The sequence below is a fragment of the Balaenoptera borealis genome (assembly GCF_965194805.1).
Source record: "Balaenoptera borealis genome assembly, chromosome: 10".
Lineage (NCBI taxonomy): Eukaryota > Metazoa > Chordata > Mammalia > Artiodactyla > Balaenopteridae > Balaenoptera > Balaenoptera borealis.
The window spans coordinates 288817-302225 of record NC_138874.1 but is presented as its reverse complement, the minus strand read 5'-3'; the positions used below and the strand labels follow the sequence as shown (position 1 = coordinate 302225).

Genomic DNA, 13409 nt, shown 5'->3' with positions numbered 1-13409 from the left:
TTAAAAAAAAATCGATAGTTAAAAGAAGCATTGGTTATAACATTGGTTATAGATTGTTTCCTTCTTGGCAAAAGTTTATATAGGTTTTCTCTAACCATTTCATATGAATTTTGGTTTTATTTTTAGAAAATTGTAGATGACATGAAATCCTATGCCTTGTTAGGTTATGGCATCACGACTGGCCCACCTTGGCAGATGTATAAAGTACCTCTGGAGGTTTGTCCTTCACACTTCTTTTTAGGTTACTAAAATTTCACATGGAGTAAACCACAGTATGTATCTTCCCTGGGGTTGATTACTGTTTTTTAAAAACAAGGGGTTATGTGGAAAGTTTGGACCTGGCATATCATGGGGCAACCACGTTTTATTTGAAACATGGAAAAAAGGTGTCTCAGATCAATAACTTTCCTATCCATTGTCTTGTTCTACCACAGGGCCTGTTGAATTTCAATCTACTCCTTTGAGATAAGAGATCTATTACTACCATTAAAAACAAAATAAAACAAACAAACAAAAAACAAATGTTATCCAGTAAGGATGACAGATAAAAATAATAGACCATAAGATTTTTGAATTAATCTATCACATTAAATTTTATCTTCTGGGTGAGCTTTGTGGTTAAGGGGGTTGGATAAAAATGAGGTCTACAGTCAAGAGGCTAGAAGCAGCCTGAACTCACCGAGCATCTGGGAGTTGAGAAGGCTAAGGAAAACTAGTAAGCCACAGACAAATATTCCCACTTTAGGCCATCCTGCATTATTCACAGAAGGTCAAACAATTTGTGAAATGAGAAATGAGTCCAATAGAAGCTGGCATGAAAAGTTAAAGTAGAATATTTTTACCTAACAGGAGCTTATCCAAAGAATATGAAAACACTGAATTCAAAAAGATACATGCGCCCCTATGTTCCTCACAGCATTATTCACAATAACCAAGATATGAAAACAACCTAACTGTCCATTGATGGATGAATGGCTAAAGATATGGTATACAGTGACAACATGGATGGACCTTGAGGGTATTATGCTAAGTGAAATAAGTCAAATGGAGAAAGACAAATACTGTATGATGTCACTCATATGTGAAATATTTTAAGAAACAAACAAAGGAAAGTGAAACAAACACATAGATACAGAGAAGAGATTAGTGGTTACCAGAGGGGAAGGGGGGTGGAGGGAGGGCAAAATGGGTAAAGGGGGTCAACTATATGGTGATGGATGGAAACTAAACTTTTGGTGATGAGCATGCCATAGTGTATACAGAAGTCTAATTATAATGTTGTACACATGAAACTTATATAATGTGGTAAACCAGTGTTACCTTAAAAAACAAAACAAGGGGGCTTCCCTGGTGGCGCAGTGGTTGAGAATCTGCCTGCTAATGCAGGGGACACGGGTTCGAGCCCTGGTCTGGGAAGATCCCACATGCTGCGGAGCGACTAGGCCCGTGAGCCACAACTACTGAGCCTGCGTGTCTGGAGCCTGTGCTCCGCAGCAAGAGAGGCCGCGACAGTGAGAGGCCAGCGCACCGCGATGAAGAGTGGCCCCCGCTTGCTGCAACTAGAGAAAGCCCTCGCACAGAAACGAAGACCCAACACAGCCAAAAATAAATAAATAAATAAATAAAAATTAAAAACCATTATAAAACAAAACAAAACATAAGCTGATCGATTGTAACTGACTTTATTTTGAAGCAAATGTAGTCTATTAGTCTGTGTTGTCATTGTGCGTAAGGATATTCAATAGTTAATGATGAAATGGGGGACAATGTAATGCATAGAAGATGATGCTTTTATCAGAATGGATAATTGTGAACAAACCTTGGTAAAATAGAACCCCATTCTTCCCACAACTAATGCAGTTTCTTCTGCTCCATCTAAAGTTTGAGCACAGTTACTTCAATACAGTTCATTTCAATTCAAACATTTTGAGGATTGCTGGAGCACCAGGGCTTCAGAGACAGGAAGCTGCCCACACCTAGAAGCAAAGCCCTGTGTCTCATAAAGCAGATCACAACTGGAAAAATCATTTGCAACCTCGGAGAGAGATACAAAGTATAGGGGTAACATTCCTTCGGTTTTCTTTAATTTGTAAAGAAAATATTACTGGTGTTTGCTACCTTTGCAGAATACTTTAAAAAGAAGAAGAAAAAACAAACAAAAAAAAAGAACAGGTATGTGTTTGGCCAATAAGAACAAGAAAAGATGCTCAGTGCTATTATTATTATTAGTCATCAGGAAAATGTAAATTTAGACAAGATATCACTACTCACCCAGTAGAATGGCTAAAATTATAAAGATATAATACCAAGTGTTGGTAAGGATGTGGAGCAACTGGAACACTCATACACTTATCATATGATCCAGGAAATCCCAGTCCAAGTCTTACACATGAATGTCCCTACCAACTTTATTCATGATGGCCCAAATATAAACATCCAGATGTTTATCAGCAGGTAAATGGATGGAAAAATTTTGTATATCTTCATTCAATGGAATACTATTCATCAATAAAAAGGAATTAACTACTGATAAGTACATACAAAAAAAAAAAAAGGATGGATCTCAAAAACATGCCAAACTAATAGACACAAAAGAGTACATACTGTGTGATTCCATTTATCTGAAATAACAACTTCTGTCAAAACTAATCTATAGGGTAAAAAGCAGATCAGTGGTTTCCTGAGGCTGACTGGGGGTTACAGGGGGATTGACTGCAAAAGAGTACAGGGAATTTCTTGAGATGATGGAAATATTGTACAGCTTGTCTGGGGTGAGTATACACGGGTACATACATTTGTCAAAAATCACCAGCCAATACACAGAACATGGTACATATTGTTGCATAAAAATTATGCCTCAATCAAGTTGATTTAAAAAGAAAATTACTCAAAATAAAGAAAAATACTCATATCTTTATGATTTATACACTAAAGTTACTTTTCACAGGATAATTTTTTCATAGAGGATCCAAATTAGTCTCGACATGGTGCCCAGCAGTAAAATAGTGAACACTTTTAGAGTTTAATGAAAAGTAGGCCACTGATACTGGGGAAAGCTGTTCTAGCAATTGCTATGAGGTGATTGTTTCTCTGTCAAGCATGGGATAAGTATGATGACTCAGGAGTTAAGCTGTCAGGATTTGACTCTAGCTCACCTTCTGCTGACTGAGTGACCTTGGGAAGAGTTACTTAATTTCTCAAAGCATCGATTTTTTTTCATGGATAAAATAGGGATAACAATGGTCTCCATGTTGTAGTGTTTGCAAAGATTAAATGAGACGGCACATATAAAGAGCCTAGGATATAGAAAATGCATCATAATGATTAGCTATTATTTCTGGTTTAACCCCTTACAGGAATATGGAGGTCCAGAAGAGTAAAAACACAGGCAGGAGCAAGTCTGTATAGGTACACATCTGTTTGTCCCCTGGTTTTTGTTTTTCTTCAAAATGTACATAAAGCTCTTATGAAAGGAATATTGTTCTCCATTCCCAGGAGAAAGATGGAGATTGGGCTGAACCTGAGAGACTTTGAACTAAGAGAAATCACAAGGCTGAATTTTGCAGCACTCTCAGCTGTTCCTAATGATTTTGAGAAGCAGATAAATTTAATGGCAGGCAGCTGCTCTCCAACCATTTACCTTCCTGTCTTCACTGCCGTAGGACCATTCTGGACCGAGCACAGGTAAAAATAAAACCCCACCAAATATTCTCTCATGCTCATATTTAAAATCACAAATCAAGGATCTGTGAATCATTTTGCCTTCCGGTTTCAGATTCTCGCGTTATATTTAACTTCAAACTACCTAGTATTTAAGATCCATTAACACAATCAATAGAGAATGGTGTGTGTTTGCGGATGGTGTTGCTGCTGCTAAGTTTTAAAATGCTTGTTCTATTTCCTTTTTACTTAAGCATGTACAAATTCTGCTTAAATTCTTGAAGTGAAAGTGAGTAAGTGGATTTTTAAAACTTTCTGTGGAAAAAAAGGATAATAAGAGAAAATAATCTGGAAGATTCATTTTTTCAGAAATACTTTCCCAGTTAGCTCAGTTTTTTAGAATGTGTATGAGGCATTCTCGTAGAGTTAACTGGCAGAATTTTAAAACTCTGGGACATGAAAACTGATTATTTTCTTTGATTTGAAAAACCCGGATGAGTCCTCAATTCTTGAAGTGTTAAAATGAATGTGCCGTTACCTTATAAGCTATTGTGCACATTAGTTTGCAAAGGAGAAAAGACAGGGAAGCAACATTGCTTAAATGGGATGAACTTTCACAACTGAATCCATTTTTGGGTGTATGCTTCCTGAATCCCTAAGATGGTGTGTTCCCAAGGCGATGTGGAAAAGCGGAGGAGATGTTGTAAAACATCACCCATGAGAATGGAAGTCTGAGTATAAAATTGAAGACATCTGTAGGAACAATGAAAGCATGTGACTTAACACCAATACCCCAAACCAGGTGAAATACTCAGGTCTTTCTCGGCAAACTGTATCTGATAGATGTATGTTATTAGTTAAGTGACTGCGTGAAAGAGAAGGCCTGAGTTAGTCTGGATTAACCAACCATGAGAAACTGATTAAGATTTTCCCATTTTGTCCCTTGCTTAAGAACAGATTTTTTTTTTTTTACATAAAAATATCTGGTTCATTGATTGTTTTAAGCAATGTGTGTAAATTTAGATCCTCTTGATTATGATGTAATTGGTGGAAGCTGTAAGAAGTTGGAATGATTTGACTGTTACCAGCAGGAAAAACAGTAAACAGAAAAACTGAATATTGGGGGAAATAGTTTAGTCTACTATAAAAAAAAAAAAAAAAACCAAAACTACGGCAGAAACTAACACAACATTGTAAAGTAATTATACTCCAATAAAGATATAAAAAAATGTATGTTTTGATTGCTGAACCCCACTAGCTCTCTTCTCCCACTAGACTGAGTTCTCTGGATACTTAGCAAAAGAACTTTGACCCATCATCAGGAGATTTTACAGATAATTCTAGGTCTGTTACTAACATTTAGGAACAAATCACATCAACTCCCTGGATAGTTTGCCCTTCTTAAAAATAAGGGGAAAAGGGCTGGATTTTATGGTTTCAAGCTCTATAATTCTGCCTTCTCTTAGATGAAATTTTAAAGATATCTATGTACAGAGAGGCAGAATGATGCCTATTCTCTAAGCTTCATGCCTTTAATGTAGTTTCTCAAACTTTTCATTAATTAATTATGTGATACTTGAGATAAATAAAAGACATAAGGAATTAAACAGTCATTATATTATGATATAAACTGCCAGGTAAAAATGGTGGCTTGAATATACACATAAAATTTCAATCCCTCCTGAACTACTCATAAAGGAATTTCTAATTAAGGGCATAAACCTACAATGACAAGGAGAATATGATTGTCTCTCCCAAGTGAACAGTGAGAACCTACCTACAAATCAAACATAACAGACAATTCCTAGTTGAGCTCTTCTTTTTAGGTCCAGGTTTGGTTAGTATTTTGTTTCACATGCCAAGGGGAATCCCCTGCAGTGTCATTTTTTTTTTTTTTTTTTAGAAGCTGAAAAGCAGACGCATGAGTGGGAATTGACTTAGTAAACCTGGAAAAGCCAAATCCTAAACTGATACTGGAAAAGATGAGAACGAATTGGATTTACACCACATAATTCTGAAAAACCTCAAAACTGGTGGCATTAGGGATGTGTGAAGTGGTGTGGAGTGGGGGTAGGGTAGGGTGAGGGGAAGCAGGGGCTAAACTAAAGAGGACTGATTAAAAGCTAAAGAGGATTGTTAGGAAGCATTCAGATCCTGAGGTTTCCCATTACCGCCACAACAGCAGTGTGAATTCTTGTTCTCTGGAGATGATAACAGTTTCTGAACTGGAGAAAACCAGATATAGTTGGTTAACAGTACAGATACCATACCTGAAAGAAGGGGATTGATTAAATAAATGTATGTTTCCAATGGAATATTACTCAGCCATAAAAAGAAACAAAATTGAGTTATTTGTAATGAGGTGGATGGGCCTAGAGTCTGTCATACAGAGTAAAGTAAGTCAGAAAGGGAAAAACAAATACCGGATGCTATTGCACTTATATGGAATCTAAAAAAACAGTACTGATGAACCTAGTGGCAGGGCAGGAATAAAGATGTAGATGTAGAGAATGGACTTGAGGACACAGAGGGGGAAGGGGAAGCTGGGACAAAGTGAGAGAGTAGCACTGACATATATACACTCCCAAAGGTAAAATGGATGGCTAGTGGGAAGCTGCTGCATAGCACAGGGAGATCAGCTCGATATTTGTGATGACCTAGGGGGGTGGGATAGGGAGGGTGGGAGGGAGGCTCAAGAGGGAGGGGATATGGGGATATATGTATACATATAGCTGATTCACTTTGTTGTATGGCAGAAACTAACACAACATTGTAAAGTAATTATACTCCAATAAAGATATAAAAAAAATGTATGTTTTGATTGCTGAACTCCACTAGCTCTCTTCTCCCACTCAGCTACCCAAATACTAGCAGCCAAGCCTTCCCCTGCAGGCAAAAGAATGAAACCATCATCTCTGAGAAATCTGATGAGTGAAGGAGGAAAAACCTAAAGATACTGCATCAAAAGTTTCCCCACAGAAGGTCCAACCATATCACCCTACATGGAAGCTCCCTCCCTACTTATAAGGAAGCTACACCCAAATGCTCAGAACTTCCAATCCGCTTTTACCTCTCACCTTTAAACATGAGCAGACAACCAAGGATTACCAGACAGCCAAAAAAAGTGTCTAACATAAAAACTAGAAACTAAAACACATGGGAAAAGAAGCATCTTGGAAGAAATGACAGCTATGCGGAGTAAAGATAATTTCAAGAAAACTAGCATTATCCTGTGAGAGTTAGGAGAACATATTGTGTCTATGAAATAAGAATAGAAATATATAAAAAGACAACATTAAGAGAAAACAAAAATGCTCATGGGAATTTAAAACATGATCATAGAAATAAAAACTCAAGAAGTGTAAGATAAAGTTAAGAGTTATCCCAGAAAGTAGACCAAAAACAAAAAAACAAAAAAAAGAAAGAGAATGAATACGTGAGAAAAATAACCAGGAGTCGAGTTCCAAAATCTGAATAAAAGAAGTAGAAGTAAGAGAGGAAATGGAGGGGAGGAAATTATCAACAAGGTGATTCAAGCACATTTCTCAGAACTGAAACATAAGAGTTTTCCAAATTAAAAAGGCATAATGAAGCCTCAGCACAATGAATTGAAAGAGATTTACACTAAGCAACACCACTGGAAACTAGGAGACGGTGGAGAAATGCCTTCAAAATTCTGAAAGAAATGATTCCTAAACTCGAATTTTATACCCAGCCAAACTATGTATTAATCAAGTACCAGGGCAAGATATTTTCAGACTCAAAATGTTTATCTCCCAAAAATAATTTCTTAGGAAGTTGTGGGATGATATGTAGCACCAAAACAAGTAAGTGAATGAAGCAAGAGGAAGATACAGGATACAAGAAACAGGATATGCAACTCAGGGGACCAGTGAAGGGACTCCCCAGGTTGGTGGTGAAGGGAGTTTCCAGGATGACAACTGTACATCAAGCTTAAAGTCCAGACTGGATCAGCGTGACTCAGAGGCATATCTGTCATTGTCGTTTTGACCTGAAAACGGCTGGGTGAGCATGGCCCTGTGCTTATCTGTACTTGGCTTTCTTGGGTCACATACAGATGAAATTCCATCTCTTCTCTTCCTTCTTGGGTCAGTTGAGGATACTCGTTTACCCCATATATAGGTTCTGCTTGGACCTGTTCCTGCGAGCTGGAGTTTAGCCAAAGTGAGATTAGAAGCAGCAAATACAGACCATATTCCTGCCTGAGGTCCAGTACCTGGCCCATACTATGCCCTGCCAAATGTCCCAATTGTGGTGAGCCCAGTGTTTCTCAGGATTCAAGATGTGATCTCCCCCCAAAGGCTTTGGTAACATCTCAGTGAAGATAAGAGGAGGAAATCATACTATAACCATCCTTCTGCAACTCCCCCTTCTCCATTTAACATTATTTTTGTGAAATTTATTCATGTTGATACATTTAGCTCTTGTTCATTTATTTTCACAGCCATATAGTATTCTATTGCTTGAGTGTACTATAACTTATTTATCTGGTCTTTTGTTGTTTGGACTTTTCAGTTGTTTACATTTTTGTTGTTACAAACAATGCTTCTGTGAGTGTCTTTGGTACATGTGAATGTATTTCCCTGTGAATGTATAAAAGAGTTTCTCTTTGGTATTTACTTAGAGAGGGATTGCTGGATTATGGTGTTTGTGTATAATTTAATGGATATTTCAAAAATTTCCTAAGTAATTTTCACCAATTTTTACTCCCACCAGCAATATATAAAAGTTTCTGGTGCTCTACATTCTCACCAATACTTGGTCCTAGTAGACTTATTAAAGTTTGTTAATTAAATGTAAGCAAAATGTTTTCTCATTATGATCTTCATTTTCATTTGCTTGTAACCAGTGAGATTGAACATCTTTTCATGTTTACTGTCCATTCAGGATTCCTATTCTATGACTTAACTGTTCATACCTTTTTCACATTTTTCTATTTGAGTATTCATCTTTTCCCCTAGATTTATATATTCTGAATAATAATCTTTTGTTGACTATAGATGTTGTAAATATCTTTACCCAGAGTGTGGCCTGCCTCTTCACTTTTATTATAGTGTCCTATTTTTGGTAAATATAAAAAAAAACTAAAGTATAATAGACACAGAGTGCACAAATCTTAAAGAATAGTCCAATAAATTTTCACAAATATGTATATAAATATTATGTATTTTGATACATTTTAAAATGGGGTTGAACTACTAAATCTTTTCCTTTATTGTTTGTGATTTCGTGATTTGTTTAAGAAATCCTTCCCTATCCCAATGTCACAAACCCATTCTCTTATTTTTTTTCTAAACATTTTAAAGTTTTATTTTTGTTTACATTTCATGGACCTGGAATTGTTTTGTGTATGTGTCTGTGTGTGCGTGCATAGTTTGAAGTAGTTTGTAAGTCGACTATACTTCAATTTTTAAAAATTGCTCATTTCTAAATAAATAAAAAAATATTTTTTAAAAAGAAACAGTGATCCAGTTTTTTTTTCATATGGATATCCATTTGTTCAAGCACTATTAATTGGCCATTGTTACCCTCTAATCTACAAATCCACCACTTTCATGCTTCAAGATTCCATATATGTGTGGGTCTAATTCCTAGGCACCCCAATGTGTCCCACAGGTCTCTGTCTAGCTTTGCACCAATACCCACTCTCTTAATTATTGTAACTTTATCGTAAAGTTTAACACTGGGTAGAGCAAACATTGCTTCATGCTTTGTACCATGAGCTCCTAGTTGGGCACTGAAGTATTAAAGCACTCAAGGGATTCTGCAGTCTCAGGTTAGTGGGGGTGAAACTGTATAAGCTTTGTGGTCACAGGGTCTGGCCTCAGTTTTGCCTTATCTGGGTATGCGGCTTTGGGCAAGTCACACTCTGTCTGGGCCTCAAGTTGTTTTTGTTTTTTTTGTTTTTTTTTTTTTTATTTATTTATTTTTTAATTTATTTTTGGCTGTGTTGGGTCTTCGTTTCTGTGCGAGGGCTTTCTCCAGTTGCGGCGAGCGGGGGCCACTCTTCATCGCGGTGCGCGGGCTTCTTACTGTCGCGGCCTCTCCCGTTGCGGAGCACAGGCTCCAGACGCGCAGGCTCAGTAGTTGTGGCTCACGGGCTTAGTTGCTCCGAGGCATGTGGGATCTTCCCAGACCAGGGCTCGAACCTGTGTCCCCTGCATTGGCAGGCAGATTCTTAACCACTGCGCCACCAGGGGAGCCCTGGGCCTCAAGTTTTTTATCTTAAAACATGTAAATTTGAGTGGCTCCATAAGGTCCCTTCCAATTTAGAAAATCCTGACTTCATCATACCTGTTTTGCCATATTTCCAACAACCTGCCCCCCGTGCCCCATAAACAGCAGTGTGTTTTGGAATTTACCACTGGAAGGGAATGTTTCCAACCCCTTATTTTTTGTGTCCTTGCATTTGAGGACTAAGCTATGTTATCATTTTTTCCCCTTTAAAGTCTTTCAGAGTTTGTCAGCTAACTAAGCTCAGAAGAGAAACAACTATCATTGATTTCTCATAAATGTCAGATCTATTTTGTTCATACTTTCTAAAACAACTTGGTTTACATGGAGATTTTAGTTGGTCTCACTGAGACTGTAAAAATGCCTCTTCCTCTTTCAGAATGGGTTATTTTGAGTAGTGATATAAATGAAGATCAGCATGTAGTTTTCTCTTGGTCAGTTTGAACTAAAGCCAACAGAAGAAATGTTCCTGCCCTTATAAAGCAAATTAGTTCTATAGTGACATGCTGTAACTAGTGTGCTTTAAGAACTTCATTCATTCATTTACATTTACAAAATAAATACCTAGTAGGAGGGTGGATGTGATTATTCACAGTACTGAAGACTTACAATCTTAAAAATGAGGATTCACTTTGGACTTCCTTTAAAATATTATTTATTGGAAAATATTATTGAAAGTATAGTAAGACAGGCATGAAGTCAGGATTTTCTAGGTTGGAAGGGGTTTTTGGAGCCCGTTAAATCTGCATGTTGTAAGACAAGAAAGCCAAGTCCAGACAGAAGAACAGTAACTTGCCCAAAGATTCAACTCAGGGGATCCCTTCTGCTCCAGAAAACTCTTTTACTGAATTGAGATATGTCTGCCTGCTTTTCTCATATTCTTAAATTACAGTGTTATACATATGTTCAAGGGCAAATCCAGGTTTTGTGGTGTCTAAAGTAATTCATTTGTGAATGAACACTTTTAGAAAAGGACACAGAATTATAAATATAAAATTAAGTATATGGGGGAAAGGGTGGGGGACAGGGATAGTTAGGGAGTTTGGGATTGACATGTACACACTGCTATATTTAAAATGGATAATCAACAAGGACCTACTGTATAGCACAAGGAACTCTGCTCAATATGTAACAAGCTAAATGGGGAATGAATTTGAAAAAGAATATATACATGTATATGTATAACTGAATCACTCTGCTATACAACTGAAACTATCACAACATTGTTAATCAACTATACACCAATATAAAATAAAAAGTTTTAAAAGTATAAAATTAGTTATAAATATAAAATTAAGTATTCAGAATAGAAAAAAATATCACAATAAGTTAGTGAAGATTTAGAGATTCCAGTCCCTTTCTCCTAAGATCTCTTCAGGCAATTTACCAGAAACACATGTAGTAATGTTTCCAAGCAGAGTCTGCCTTCCCTTCCCCACTTGGACACTCCACAACTTCCATTATTCGTGGCTTTTTCCACTTTCATGGTAAAGCCTCTTCTGCACATATCATGCACATTACTACATGAATTTTAAGAGTGATCAGCAAGGTAAGAAGCAGTATAACCCAGAAAATAAAGGCTTCTATATTTCACTTTTATGTCATAACAAAAGACTGAAAGCACATTTGTTATCGTGTGTAGTGGAATGCATGGAATTTCGCTAAAAATAGGATAAAGAAAAATGATACCTTTTATTCATTGTCTGTTACATACCAGACTCTCCCTTGTTTTTAGATGAGGAAACAGAGGCTTATAGGGAGATGTAGCTATTTGCATTCTATCACCCCAGCCTCCCACCAATGATTCCAAAAATGACTGTTCACATGTTCTGTAGGGGGGCTAGTGTATAAGATGCAAAATGACAAATGAGACCATTCCCAGGTGGTGGAGCTCAGAAGCACAGAACATTTCCCCCAAAGATACCAGACTCACATCCCTTTGGAAGTTTTCTTAACGACAATAACAAACCACACAGCTGGTCAGAGGTAGAGTTTGGGTTATTTCTCAAAATTATAGTTCGAAATAAATTACATGACTGTAGCCTGCGATGTACCACTGTGCACCGATGCCTATATATTTCTTCTTAGCTTGTGCTTTTATTCTTTTTATCAGTTAGTAGAATATAGTAACATATTCACAACTTAATGATTTCTAGGATATAGCATTGTGTTTAACAACAGCCACATCAACACCCATTTTCAATACCTGTGTGATGAAAGATATTTAATTTTTAAAGAGTGTATCTTATACACCTGGTAAATATAGTAGTCCTCCTCTATTTGCAGCTTTGCTTTCCATGGTTTTGATCAGCCCTATCAACCATAGTCAGAAAATATTAAATGGAAAATTCCAAAAATAAACAATGCATAAGTTTTAAGTTATGTGCTGTTTTATTATTATTATTATTCATTTATTTATTATTGGGTCTTTGTTGCTGCACGCAGGCTTTATCTAGTTGCGGACAGCGGGGGGGCTACCCTTTGCTGCGGTGCGCGGGCTTCTCATTGCGCTGGCTTCTCTTGTTGCGGAGCGCGGACTCTAGTCGCGCGGGCTTCAGTAGTTGTGGCACTCTGACTTTGTTGCTCCTCGGCATGTGGGATCTTCCCGGACCAGGGCTCGAACCCGTGTCTCCTGCATTGGCAGGTGGATTCTTAACCACTGCACCACCAGGGAAGTCCCCTGTGTGCTGTTTTGAGTAGCATGATGAAATTTGTTATCTTGCTTTGTCCAGCCTGGGATCTTCATTGTTTGCTCCTGACATCCAGCTGTCGACATCATCATGACTCGATGATCCAGGATCACCAGAAGCAGATGATCCTCCTGATGTTGCATCAGAAGGTCAGTAGTAGCTTAATGCTACGTCACAATGCCTACGTCATTCACTTCATCTCATCACAGAGACACTTTATCACCTCACATGATCACAAGAAGGGTGAGTACAGTACAATAAGATATTTTATGAGAGAGGCCATATTCACGGAACTTTTATTATAGTATGTTATAATTGTTCTATTTTATTATTCATTATTGTTAATATCTTACTGTGCTTAATTTTTAAATTAAACTTTGTCGTAGGTATGTATGTATAGGAAAAAAGCATGGTCTAGGGTTCCATACCATCTGCAGTTTCAGGCATTCACTGGGGGTCTTGGAATGCATCCTCCTAGGATTTGGGGGATTGCTGTATGTTAAGTGTACCAGAGCATGCTGTCGGAGAGTTGAACTCGTCTTGATCCTGCCCTTGCAACCAAGTACTTTTCTGTAACTTGAATTCTCTTCTTTGGATGCAGGCTACAACATTCTTAGCCTCTTTCAGTGTAGTGTCCTTGGCTATGAAATGAAAGTGTTGGAACTCTGAAACAGTCTGTGTTTTTTTTTTAAACTGAGGACTGATGTATGAGAACGTTTATTCCAGCATTATTCATAGTAGTGGGAGGAGTTGGAAGTAACCTAGGGAACCATAACAGGAGAATGAATAAGTAATTTGTGTTGC

The 13409-nt window shown here is 37.4% G+C and overlaps 1 long non-coding RNA gene across 1 annotated transcript in view; it reads right to left on the bottom strand.

Annotated features, from left to right (window-relative positions):
- Window positions 1-1321: 1321 nt before the first annotated feature.
- Window positions 1322-13409, bottom strand: part of LOC309635832 — a 36140-nt gene continuing 24052 nt past the window's right edge. Inside the window, exon 2 of the long non-coding RNA XR_014249054.1 lies at window positions 1322-13366. This is a non-coding gene — a long non-coding RNA (uncharacterized lncRNA). The remainder of the gene's footprint in view (window positions 13367-13409) is intronic.